This window comes from Tupaia chinensis, unplaced genomic scaffold, assembly GCF_000334495.1.
Source record: "Tupaia chinensis unplaced genomic scaffold, TupChi_1.0 Scaffold000274_1, whole genome shotgun sequence".
Classification (NCBI taxonomy): Eukaryota; Metazoa; Chordata; class Mammalia; order Scandentia; family Tupaiidae; genus Tupaia; species Tupaia belangeri.
The window spans coordinates 4,262,649-4,276,492 of NW_006159756.1; the positions used below are offsets into that span (position 1 = coordinate 4,262,649).

At 44.6% G+C, this 13,844-nt stretch overlaps 2 long non-coding RNA genes across 3 annotated transcripts in view; one reads left to right on the top strand and one right to left on the bottom strand.

Annotated features, from left to right (window-relative positions):
• LOC102468167 (uncharacterized) overlaps positions 1-3,036 on the bottom strand; it is a 10,964-nt gene extending 7,928 nt beyond the window's left edge. Inside the window, exon 1 of one of the 2 annotated variants that reach the window (XR_334753.1) lies at positions 2,982-3,036. This is a non-coding gene — a long non-coding RNA (uncharacterized LOC102468167). The remainder of the gene's footprint in view (positions 1-2,981) is intronic. The other variant, XR_003549594.1, reaches the window with a different exon arrangement.
• Positions 3,037-3,097: 61 nt separating this feature from the next.
• On the top strand, positions 3,098-4,701 carry LOC106735008 (uncharacterized). Its single transcript, XR_001370464.1, has 3 exons — positions 3,098-3,208; positions 3,483-3,553; positions 4,580-4,701. It is a non-coding gene; the product is annotated as an uncharacterized LOC106735008 (long non-coding RNA).
• The last annotated feature ends 9,143 nt before the right edge of the window (positions 4,702-13,844 follow it).

A 13,844-nucleotide genomic window follows, 5' to 3' on the forward strand; every position in this document is an offset into this window, starting at 1 on the left:
GGAAACAAAAAAAAAGCATCAGCTAGGAAAGCAGAGCCTCAGGTAAGAGAGGTGGATCAAATGGGAGTGGCTACACAAGCCAGGGATAGGTGCTCATAGTTCTAGAAAGAGGCCTAGCTACCAAAGCCTGGGGACAGGAAGGAAACAAGAAAACCAGACAATCCTAAGAACAGAGAAGACCCAATTGTAACACAGAACAAACACAGAATTGTTGGAATGGGGTGAGGATTACTTAGCCGGGGCTACTGTTAGCACAAGGGTGCCATGTCTTGCCTGACTGCCTCTCTTTGCAAATCAGACAAGCCCTCCCTGAATAGTGATAATCCAGAGGTTGGCCTGAACATGAGGAAGGGAGGCACTTCCACTCATGAGGGTGGGTCCCACCCTTTGCAAGCATTACAGTGAGTTGTGCATGTCAGTGTCTATTCAGATCTATCACTCCCAAGCATTAGCAGAACAACTGGCACAGAGGCTTTTGAATCCTACTGCATTACAGCTTGGAATAAAGCAGCTAGGTTTCTTACATCTGGTATCACTGTCTCAGTTATATCCTGTCTACTAACCCCCAGGTAATCACAGAAACATGGAGCTAAAAGATGCCATCTAATTCACCTTGTTCCACCCCTCTTTTTCGAATGAAATGAAGATACTACACAGTTAAATGACTGCTCAATCTAATAAGACTTTCTGTGATAGAGACAGAACTGGAATTCATTCTTTTAACACCCAGTAGAAGGTTCTCTCCCCTGCTCTACCAAATAACCAGCCACATGTCATAGGAAGTTCATTGGAGTCTAGAATTATGCCTTTGGGGAAAACCATTCCTTTGGAAAACTCATCATAAGAAACATTTGACCAATGCAAATCTAAGACAAGCACACATTATAGTTCTTGAAGAAGATCAACCTTGTAGCTAGGAGGTAAGCCTCACACTGATGTTTCAAATGGAATCTTCAATAAATGTCCTGTTTAATATTATACATTTAAATTTAGGAATCTTCAATAAATATCCTGTTTAATATTATACATTTAAATTTATCCTAACCCTTTTCCTACATATTTTATTGGAAATGTTTTTTGTTTGTTTGTTTATTTGTTTGTTTTTCCTAAATCTAAATTTTAGAAGAGGTATGCCTGACAATTACTGTGTTTGGGAGAGACATTCCATATGCTTGTTGTCTTAGTCAGTTATTTGCTCCCCAAAGATCAGGTGCAGAGATTGGAAGAAGGAAACTATAAACCTTTACTCTGAGTAAAGTAGATCTAGGACAATACAACTTACACTAGACTGTTCCCATCTACACATGACATTATTTAATACTGAATAAAATAGACTAATCAGGCAGGTCTTGTCTGATTTCCAAAGAAATGAGGCAAGACTTTGCACCCTTGTGCCAATGTCAGCCCCAGCTAAGTCATCCCTTTCCATTCTGGTCCACCCAGTTCTTCATTTGGATGGTTTCTTTGCCATATGTTCCCTGTTTCTTTTGGGTAAGTTCTCTCTGCTCATAGGATTGTTGGTCTGGTCTTCCTATTCTCTCTATCCTCAGGCATTGGTAGCTGGATTGTGCCCCTTTTTCACCTTTCTTGACTTTCTAGAACTCTCTAAATACCTTGTCCTGGCTATTCCTGGGGCAATTTCCATCTGATCCAGTCCTGTCTGCAGACTATACATTCTTAGCTGGTGCTTCTTGTTCAAATTCTTTCTTTGTTTCTTGAGGTATCTAAGTATTTTTCATATAAAACTTTCATCTGTGCTTTCTAAAGAAAGAGGTAACAATCTAGCCAGAGCCACTTGCTCTTGTTTCCAACCAAAATAATATTAACACCTGGTACATTTTCATAGTAGCTTAATTGCCCCCTATGATAGACTCATCAAATTGTCCATTCCCTCTATTTCTCTTATGAAATGAGTACTTCAGACTTTTCTGGTCTCTTTGATCTTCTCATGTTCTTGCCTTATTACTGCCCCTGTTGCTGATGACCCCACAGGGATCATTGATTGGTCCTAACTTTTAGGCTGGAGCCTGCCACTGAAGACCCCCAAAACTGGCTTCACCGAGAGGAGTACCCATTCTTTTTCTGGGTTCTTCCTTCTGAAACAGGGGTTTAGTGTTCCCTAATTTTTAGCCCAGTTGAGATCAGATTATGACTTTTAATAAGCTCTCACTAAACCTTTGGATATAAGAGAATTTCATTGTTTCTAGCATTGGCTATCCTTAGGGTCCATTGGCAGAAACCAACTCATGTCCTTTACTGGGCGGGATCCAGTTGTGATCTGCCTTCTATGTGGAAGGTTCCATGTCTTCCTATATTTCCTGAGTAAAGACCAACCGATTCTGATTTCCAACTCCAATTCTATTTTATTTTATTATTTTTTGGTTCCAGGAGTAACTGTACCCTAGGATGAGTGATGGTAAGAATGAATATTCACTACATGTGGGGGAAACCTCAACTCACCTTCAAGGTGGTGCCTATCTACAACCTCAAACATCTATAACATGGTTACACGAGGGAGGTCATAGTCTTTCTCACACTTCAGGGCCATGGATTATACAAGGGGTCTTCCAAAAGTTTATAGAATATGGGCATTAAATAAAAATGATGCATGAATTTCAAAATTTTTTGTACTTTAACTCCATTTTTCTGCAAATGTTTTGAAGTACCCTTGTATAGGCCATAAACCCTAGGGAGTGAGACCCTAGGAGCCACCCCAGTATACATCTACTACAGGGACATACAGTAAAATAAAGAGCCAGTGAGGCTCTGGTCTCCATCGGGACATGTACATACTCATTCTATCTCACAGTTTCTCACTCTTTCTCACTTATCTGCACACAGACCACAAACACCCTTATCTACTCCTTCTGGTAAGCTCACCAGGCAAGACCAGTAGCTCTTCAACCAATCTCTTTAACTAGAACCAGATAGGACATTGCAATACAGAAGGGAAGAAGCCCACGTTGATCTCAGATTCTCACCTCATTTTCCTATCTAGTTGACCACCACAAACTGATATTTTTATCCCTATCTGACTCTTCTGCCTACTCTTCAATTGCATCATAATGGTAGAGTTCTGAGTAACTGGAGCCTCAGAGTCTACTTGAGAGAGTCTACATCAACTCTATTCCGAGAGCTGATGGTGCAAGAATTGAGAAACTTACTTAGCTGCCGACAACCCTGACAGTGTTTCCTTCATGTCCTTGGGGTATGAGGGAATTTCAGTATAGAAGGGCACTGAAAATCTTTTGGTAGTTTTAGGTTGCTAAGGCCTGAGACATATAGGTTAGTATAAAAGAGGGGAAAAAAACATAATATATGTCATTACCTTTGGAAGCTGGAAACGACTATCTCACCTTCAGCCCGATTTTGAAAAGGGCATAGCTTCTATGGCAAACTATTGTGGAAGGTTTGTTAAGGTAAGAAGCCCTTTCCCCCATACCCTACGCCACTGATAACTCCCTCTTTCTCTTGTTACCAAGGGGGAAGATGGATGTGTGTAGTCATGGACCGACTTTTCCACCCGCCAGCCTACCTGCTCTTCCTAGCCCATGTCTCTGGCATTACTCACCCTCCCCAGCCTTTTCTGGGGACATAAATCTCTGCAATATCATCCTACCCCATGAGAGATGGTCAGATAGAAATGGCATGGGACAGTCCGACTAGACACACATCTGCCACCATTCCCCAGACCATGTCTTGACCAGGAAAGAGATGAATTCACGAGGGCCATTATTATTTATGTACCCAGCAGCTGAGGCACAGAGAGGTTAAGTAATTGGCTAAAGAGCACAGGGGAGTCAGGAGTCAAATGTTTTCTTTGTAGCCCCGGTTGGCCCCAAGCTACACTGACCTCAAAACAGGAGTTAAGGGGAGTTAACCCCTCACATGCCTAGAATCTCTGGCGGAATGGGCTACTGATGTAAATAAGCCAAGAAACCAGAAGTCCGCAGAGGTCAGATGGTGGCCCACCTCAGATAAGGTGGTTAATAACCACAGCAACATGATTTATTACTGGGCACCTCCTGCCCCAGCCCAGCTCCCTTCATTTGCATAGGTAATGGTCGTGTTATTAACAGCTCATTAGTGTCAGGCCCAGGTGACTAAAAGGAGAGAGCCTGTTCCATTACAGAGAAAAGCCCACCAGAACTCTCAACTCCAGGGCCAGGAAGGGCCTGGTGACCCAGAAACCAGGGGCTTTCTGAAACCGAGGTCACTGCTCTTTCTACATAACGAAGTACACATTAAATAACGTCAGTGCACACAGTGAAAAGTCTTTTAAGCAATGTACCCTTGGCATCATGTGATGAAAACAGTCCCTCACTGATGTGGCCTTCCCCCTTTCCCCATAACCTCAGCTTGGTCATGAGAAAGACATCAAACAAATCACATTGGAGAGTCAGGCTACAAAATGCCAGACCAGTATTCCTCTGAACCAAAAAGGTCACCGAAAGCAAAGAAAGTTTGAGAAACAGTCACAGACAAGAGGAGCCTAAGGAGACTTGAGCTCTCTGAAGTATCTTTACAATGATTCTGTAAATCCAAAATGGTTCTAAAACAGTTTTATTTTCCTTTTTAGAAAAGACTGTTCCGTGAATCGGCACATTCCAATATACGCCATGTTACCACACAAACCATCAGTGTTGAACCTCAGAGTGGTAGAAAGAACAGACAGCATTACCTCTGTTTTATAAATAAAATAACTGCGATTTCAAGAAATTAAGTGATTTGCCCAAGTTCACGTAACTACCAAGTGTACCAAAGTGTACCAAGTGTAAAAACTTACTTTTATTTATTTATTTTTTTTAGAGAGAGATTTTTGCTATAGGGTACATGAGCTTGTCAGAGACAGAGAGAAAGAAAGTGAGAAATCACCCCCAGGGAGGATAGCCATGTTGCGATCCCTTCTCCTCCACTCTCCTTTTGGCATTTTGGGCACTTACACAAACGCGTCCAGCATGAGTTTCAAGCTACCTGTTCTGGGATTCAAACCACGATCAACCATGTGGGAGTCCAGCACCTTAACCACTATATCACCTGCTGGCTCTGAGGTTAGTTTTCAAACTCAAGTCTGACTTAGAAGCTAGTGTCTTTCATCCAAACAAATTTGTCATCCCAGAGAGAAGAGAGATAAAGAAAAATAAGACAGTATCTGTCTCTGGCTCTTGGGCATAGGGGTTGACAATGAGGGCTGCTGAAGGATCAGATGAGAGTTTAAGGTCACAGTCATCCAGTGGATCGTGGTCATCTTTGTGGATTCCCTTGGTCTCCTGTTCTTAGCTTGAAAAAAGAATGTTCCCCTTTCTCTTTCATATCTATTCCCAAATCTCCTCCACATCCTAGGTATGGAAACACACTCCAGAATTTATCTGAAGTATTTTTGTCCACCCTGAAAAACACAATGACATAAAGATCTTTTTTTTCTCTCTTGACCTGACCTCGAACCCTCACCCCATAGAATGTCAGCACCCGCCCTGGCCAAGAAGAAAATGACCCAGGCCTACCCTTGACAGATGAGTCAATGGGTAACAAGGGAACTAATTCTAACTCCATTTCTGCCTCCGGTGCTTCCTTCAAGCCCCAGCTGTGTTCAGATCCAACCAAAATCAAAAAGCAGAGAGGAGGAAGAACGTTTCGTAATTTAGTTTAGCAAGTTTTAGTTTTCGAAGAAGATTCATAACATTTATGGGAGAAATCCACGATCACACACTCTTATTGCCAATGGAAGAAAACAAACAGGAAGAAGAAAATTTTGCATGGGGGAAAGTGTCCTGAAGTGCTCCTGATTTTAACCCAAATCAGTTGTAGGTCATGAGGCAGATCATTTCAGATTCCCTGAGGCTCATTTTCCTGTTCTAGAAAAAGAAAGGCTTGGACTAGGCAATCATTAAACTCTCTCCGAACGTGGGCATCCCATGATTTAGTTTCTGATCAATGCTCATGGAAAACAGTCTGGAAGTTCTCATTCATTGGAAGTATAATCACAGGACAATTTAAAAATTGAACCAGTTACTCACATTGCACCTGTTTTGGTAACTAAAGAAGTTCCTGGTCATTTCCCCTCAAGGAGGATTATCCAAATGATGACTTAACTCACCAAGGGTTACTCAGCAAGTGCACTCTGGTTTTATCATGCCAGACTACACAATGGATTAGAGACAAAAGGGATATAGGGAACATGAAAAACATAGTCAATTTCTTAATAACTCACAAGCTGCTAGCCCACCTCTGTAGCCCAACTCAACAATGAAAAATAGTCACACATTGCAGAATGTATGTTCTGAGAATTGTCGTTAGGAGATTGCATCCGTGTGCCAGCATCGCAGAGCTTACTTGTGTGAACTAGATGGTATGACCTAACACACTCTAGGCTAACGGGATGGCCTCGTCTCACACCTCGGCTATGGCTGCATCAATGGACATGTAGCCCGTCATTGACTGAAACATCCATGTGCAGTGCATGGTCACACCTGTCAAGTTATGCATAGTCCTGTACGCAAGCATGCCAAGTTGTTGTTCAGACTATCAGTGTTGCTCCTCAGAGCGGTAGGACAACGTCATCATTCCCCATGTTTTACAAATTATTTTACAAATAACATAATTGAGATTTCAACAAATTAAGTGATTTGCACACGGGCACATAGTTACCATGGACATAAATAGGACATGTGTCCTGTTCATGAACGCTCGTAATGAGGACACTATTTGGGCACACACTTGACTGTTCCGTGTGGAGGTACGAGTGCACATTCTACCTGCCCTAACCTACTCACTGGCCTTAGCAGGAAGGAATCTTGGAAGAAGAATCTGAGGGATGTAAATAAAGCCTCTAGATACACTAGAACTCAGGGGGCTACAAAGCTACAGGAAATCCAAAATCTCTGATGGAGTCTTCATCAGAACTCAGCTTCAGGGAAAGGCCTTGCTCAGGGTCAGCCAGGAGGGTCTCAGCCATGTTCCCCATGCTGGCTGTGTGCCCTCCCATGCACCAGGCCTTCTGCCCTCCTTTCCACCTCTCCCCCACCCTGCACCCTCTATACATTGCTCCCCCCACCCCCGCTAGCTGCAGACAGCCTTGTCCCAGACTCTCCTAAGGGCAGCAAATTACTCCTATCATTTTTAAAAAATATAATCAAACTGCATTTGATCTAGCCGATGCTTTTGTCAGGATGGGTTTAAAAAAAAACACACGCACAAGTTGAAAAGGGGGATAAAATATAAATTAAAAAAGAAGAATGGGTCTGGTTACAATCAATAACCCCAGAATTATTGACTCCTCTTCCCATTACGCTGTGATGCTGCTGTAATCTTGCTGGCAGATTCTATAAAGGACGCATCTGTGCAAGATGAGATGTCCATTGTCAAAAGTTATCATTCTCTCCAACACAACTCCCATAACAACAGCCAGGCAGTTTCTGCGGAGCGATCTGGTGTCTGAGAACCACATGACATCACTCTCTAAAACCCATTTTGTGTCTCTGCCCCCGGGCCATCTCTGTCCTTAGTAAGTTGGCAGGAGGAAAGGAAACAGAACCGGAAGCTGAACTTGGTCCCAGGCTGGCGGCCTGTGTTCAGGCATTTCGGGCTTTCTTTGCTTGCCTAAATCTTCTCTTGGAAAGGTGCACTCCAGAGCTAAGGTCCTACTAAAAACAGATGGATTATTTGATCTGAAGAAAAGCTGGAACGAATCCCACTTCCTTGTATAAATTCCCCAGCTGGACTTGCTGCTCCCAGGAAGGTCTTGGCTTGGGGACAGAGTCAGGAGTTTGGTTTTCAGAGATTTTCCCAGCAAAGTCCAGGGCAGGTCATAGACTTTCATCAGCTGGAGGAAGTAACCCATCTGGACAGGCCTCAGGAAACCAGGCCTGTTGGCAATAGCCCTTCAGATCCTTTCCTACTGGGGGCCGCTGACATTTGCAGCCAGCAGCCAGCTTAGGGGGTCCTTCCAAACTCAGTGCTCAATTCCTAAGAGACAGGGTGACCAAATGGGAAGGGCAATAGCCTGGGAGCTGTGTGACCTTGACAAAAACTTCTCTCTGAGTCTCATCTTCCTCATTTGCACAGTGAGAGACTGGACAGGGCAACCTCAAAAGGCCGTTCCAAATTTATGATGGGTGGACAGTTCTCTCAGGGGTAGGCCTGTGATTCAGTTACTTCTCAGCCTTCCTGATCCTTACAGGATGCCCTTATCCCTGATCCCAGAAAGAGCCCCTGCTTCAAGAGGGTGTTTAGGTCTCCCCACCAAAATAGGAGAACCAGAAAATTCTGGGTGGGCCCTGCCCTCAGGGACATTCTGTCCAAACCGAAAGCAAAGCTCTGCTGGTTTTGATTATGAAGATTTACAGCCAGGAGTGAGGTTCCCTGCAATATTGTCTGCCGCCTTTATGAGCAGCAATTACATAGCATTTGGTACCTGGGAAGGCAACAGGCGAGAGCTGAAATGGTGAAATGCTCGATCACTCCAAGGAGCACAACGCCTTTGGTAATAAATATTGACGTTCATTAAGACAAAGCCAGAATTCAATCTGTGCTGGGGAATTCTCTGCTTCCGGCCTCCAGAATGGCCCTTATTTACAAGATGTCCCTAAGGGAATGAGACGGCCCGCTCACCTTGCTCCCCAAGATACATTTTATTCAACAGACTTGTCCCGGGCAAACGTGTGTCTGACAAGCCAATTTGAAAATGAATTTGGTACATTTTTTGAGTTGATTATTTATTCTGAAAATGAATGCCTGTTCTGGTCAGGCTGACAGCTCTAGGGATGAGAAAACTCTGCACTCTCCGCACCCTCCTCTCTAACAAAGGAGAAAACAGACCCCTCCTCTCCTACTCGCCAGTACCTGCTCTGTATGTTTTCTATCACTGAGAAAAAGCCAGAGGGCAAGGTCTGTGCCAGAAGTGGGCTGCTGACGGCCAAGGGGGTCTGTCTACTCTATTTTCTTGTGGAGTTGGACCGAATCAGCACTTGACTGCCTGGCCCTTGGGGTTTGACTGCAGGGAACAAACCCAGGGGCAGGAGCAGGAAGGCTTATGTCATCTTACTTCCAGGCTCTTTGCACCATCCTTTCACTCCTCTCTCTGAGATATTTGGTCATATTCCTGTGCTCTATCCAGTCAGGACTTCACAAAGGTCATGACAAGTTAACACGTTGGAAGAACCCTCTCTCCCTCCCACCTCCCAGCGGTGATTCCTCCAAGCTTTCCGTTTCAGTCCTGGAAGGCTTCGTGTAAGAAGAGCACTCCCTCAGGGTTTAGAAAAATAGAGAAGTTTTGGAAGGGCAGAGGGAGAGAAGAATAGCTCCATGAGCCAAGTGATGAGGTCGTGGGAAGCAGGTGGTCGAGATACTGAGTTATCTGTGGCTAAAACAGCATTGAAAAGGAAACGGATCGTGCAAGACTTTAAGTGCAAAACTAAAAAGCCTGGAGTCTAAATTCACCCAAGTGACGGGATTTGTTTTTGTTTGGCAGTATTCCAGCTACTACTATACCATGAGACCCTTTCTTCTTGCCTAGAACCTCAGTGTACAAGGAAGATAAAGGCTAAGCTGTTTTGATTAAACAGCGGTGAAAGGACTAGATGGTGACACAGCAGTAAAACAAGATGCCCTGCAAGGCTGATCCTCGTGGTACAATTCTAAGTTTGCATCCAGAAACCTTCCTGAGTCTGCCGGGCATGTGTGTGTGCAGTCAGGGCTGGCTGCAGCTGGGGGTGGGTGGTGGTCTCAAGACCCTATGTGGGAAGAGGGCTATCGTTTACCTCTGTCTCCCTTTCTCTTTCTCTACCTCTCCCTATCTCTTTCACTAATGGACAAAACAAATTAAAAAAAAAAAAAAAAAAAAAAAAAAAAGAAAAAAGAAAAATAAACAGATAAAGGGCCCAGAGACCCATTCTCTTATCTTACACAGAATCACCTAAGAAACTTATAGAAAATGCAAGCCCCTTGAGTCCCTTGACAGACCTACTGATTCACTTTCTCTGGAAGTGGTGTCCTGGAAAATGCTTTTTCTACAATCTTGGTGATTGGTCGGGGACACTAGAATTTAGGACCTATGACACTCAGGTTCAAAGGGCACAGTGCGAAGGCTGCTGCATGTCTTAGTTTGCGTGCACAACCTCCACTTGGCTTGACTGCATTCCCGTCCGTCTTCCTTCTCCCTTATGTGTAGTCTGGTTGTTTTATGTTGTATAAACACTCCCCCAAAGCATCATATGATTGTTCTAGTACTGAACCTGGAGAGGGGGAAACTAGGGGCAATAGAGATTATAAAAACTCACCAACCTCCAAACTCCTATGCCTCACTTAGGGCCTCTGTGACACAAGAAACCCCAGCTTGAAAAGCAAGTATTTGTAAACACCTGGGAAACCACACACCCACTCTCAACTATTAGTGTGAAAAGAGTCATCTATTTCCCAGCTCAGTTGGAAGAGCAATATGGTTCAGGAGGTGGAGTTGGACCGAATCAGCACTTGACTGCCTGGCCCTTGGGGTTTGACTGCAGGGAACAAACCCAGGGGCAGGAGCAGGAAGGCTTATGTCATCTTACTTCCAGGCTCTTTGCACCATCCTTTCACTCCTCTCTCTGAGATATTTGGTCATATTCCTGTGCTCTATCCAGTCAGGACTTCACAAAGGTCATGACAAGTTAACACGTTGGAAGAACCCTCTCTCCCTCCCACCTCCCAGCGGTGATTCCTCCAAGCTTTCCGTTTCAGTCCTGGAAGGCTTCGTGTAAGAAGAGCACTCCCTCAGGGTTTAGAAAAATAGAGAAGTTTTGGAAGGGCAGAGGGAGAGAAGAATAGCTCCATGAGCCAAGTGATGAGGTCGTGGGAAGCAGGTGGTCGAGATACTGAGTTATCTGTGGCTAAAACAGCATTGAAAAGGAAACGGATCGTGCCAGACTTTAAGTGCAAAACTAAAAAGCCTGGAGTCTAAATTCACCCAAGTGACGGGATTTGTTTTTGTTTGGCAGTATTCCAGCTACTACTATACCATGAGACCCTTTCTTCTTGCCTAGAACCTCAGTGTACAAGGAAGATAAAGGCTAAGCTGTTTTGATTAAACAGCGGTGAAAGGACTAGATGGTGACACAGCAGTAAAACAAGATGCCCTGCAAGGCTGATCCTCGTGGTACAATTCTAAGTTTGCATCCAGAAACCTTCCTGAGTCTGCCGGGCATGTGTGTGTGCAGTCAGGGCTGGCTGCAGCTGGGGGTGGGTGGTGGTCTCAAGACCCTATGTGGGAAGAGGGCTATCGTTTACCTCTGTCTCCCTTTCTCTTTCTCTACCTCTCCCTATCTCTTTCACTAATGGACAAAACAAATTAAAAAAAAAAAAAAGAAAAAAGAAAAATAAACAGATAAAGGGCCCAGAGACCCATTCTCTTATCTTACACAGAATCACCTAAGAAACTTATAGAAAATGCAAGCCCCTTGAGTCCCTTGACAGACCTACTGATTCACTTTCTCTGGAAGTGGTGTCCTGGAAAATGCTTTTTCTACAATCTTGGTGATTGGTCGGGGACACTAGAATTTAGGACCTATGACACTCAGGTTCAAAGGGCACAGTGCGAAGGCTGCTGCATGTCTTAGTTTGCGTGCACAACCTCCACTTGGCTTGACTGCATTCCCGTCCGTCTTCCTTCTCCCTTATGTGTAGTCTGGTTGTTTTATGTTGTATAAACACTCCCCCAAAGCATCATATGATTGTTCTAGTACTGAACCTGGAGAGGGGGAAACTAGGGGCAATAGAGATTATAAAAACTCACCAACCTCCAAACTCCTATGCCTCACTTAGGGCCTCTGTGACACAAGAAACCCCAGCTTGAAAAGCAAGTATTTGTAAACACCTGGGAAACCACACACCCACTCTCAACTATTAGTGTGAAAAGAGTCATCTATTTCCCAGCTCAGTTGGAAGAGCAATATGGTTCAGGAGGGTGAAATCAGAAAATCTTAAGTCAAAGAACTTAAGAGACCTGCTGTCTGCCAGAGGATCTGGAGACCAGGCCCAGGAGCCTCTAGGGCCATGGCATGAACTGGGAGCCACGTTCCAGAGCACCTGGTTCCAAATCAACTGCGCCCCTCCAAAGGTGCAGCTTCCGCCAGGTCTGTAATGTCATTCTTCCTAGTTTCCAGCTGGGAGAGTGAGGGGAAGCGGCCCTGAGCAATTAAGTGTCTAGCCTGAGGTCACAGTGCAAGTCAACACAGGCCTCAGAAAGCAGCAGTTCTCTTACTGGATTCAGGCAGCGAGTGGTCAAGTGCCCTCAGGCTCCTCCCTCGGTGCTCCTTCATCTCGCCTGGCTCAGTGGCCTGGGCTGGCTCTTAATCTACCCCCACACACCTCAGTCGGCTCATCAGGGCCCTGATCTAAGCCTCCCCTGCCACCCCAGCCTAGGGCCTCTGGAACAGAAGACACCTGCACAGGTAGGTGATGGCTGTCGCCAAAGTGAACTCAGAGAGGAAGAGAAGAAAGCCTTGGTAGTCACCTCCTGCTTCAGCTGAAGTTCTTTGACTTAATTTTGGGGGACAGGGATGAGAATGTGAATGAGAGCCGTCTGGCTGGGGTGACAGAGAGGCTGTTTCTTAAGTAGAGGAAATTTAATTGGACATCTATTGCTTCGAACCAACACCCACCACTATCACTATCCCAATTCTTCCTTCCTTTGAGGAACCACTTGTTTGCCATGTCAATCAAGTCATTCTATGGGATGCCAATACACCCCAGTAGTAGTACAGGGTTTGCCACCAGGTCCAATCAATGGCTCTCCTAAATGCCATTGACCACAGCAGTTGGTCCAAGGATAGGCATAGGACTATGTCTGGCCAATCAGAATTCTTCCTTGGGATTGTTTCCAGTCTGAGCATGGTGGAGGCAGGCTACAAATATAAATCTTCCCTGATGTCTTGAGAAGACCTCTCAGCAAAAGGAGACAATGAAGCCAAGTAGAGAAGTACAGACTATGCACATAGGGGCAAAGAACCCTGATGAGTCATGCAAGTCCCTTAATACAGTAGTAGTTGAATTCCCCAGCTACATGTGCTGATAAATGTCCTTTTCTGGGAAAGATAATTTAATTAAGTTGCTGTTACTTGCAACCAAAGAGTCCTGATAAATATAAAGGGATAGCTATAGAGCCAACTCTCAAGACATAAAACAAGCTATTTAAATTGGCATTGAACTTAGGGCATGGGTATAAAGGAAATCAGACCAGAAGGACAACAGGCAGCAGGCTTATAAGAAAGTGATTCTGGGTTGCATCTGTTTCTCTTACTTGTGTGATGGAATTTCATGGTCATTGAGGTTTTAGCAAAGGCCAGTTGCCTCATAAGGGCCCTTTCCTGCCATATGGAATAAGAGGAGGGAGCAAATATGTCTATCCAGGAGTTAGCAATAGAAGAAACAGGTAGACTTAGGGCATTACAAAGAGAATAATTATAAAGATATGCACATGGATTGATCCAATCTCTGGTCTAATCTGGATCCAAAAAATGGGACTAAAGCAACATCCTCACTGCTCTTTTCAGCCACTACCCTCAAGGTGAACAGTGAGGACATTGTCACTAAATCACATAGCACACTCTCAGCTCTGGCATTTCCTCCCAGTCATCTGCAGCCTAAGCGCTATCCCCAGCCTCCCTTCTTTAAATGCTCCTCTTCCTTGAATTTCGAAGTGTGTTCTAATACTTCTTGTACCACTCTGCATTTGCTTGGACAGGCCCTTTTCAGTGTCCCAACACTACAGGGAGGACACCACTGGACATTGTGTGCTAGGGCTTCCCTGTTCATTTCCAGCCTGAATTTCCTACAGAGCCCTCTTCCTCACAGACCAGCATCTCTAGCCC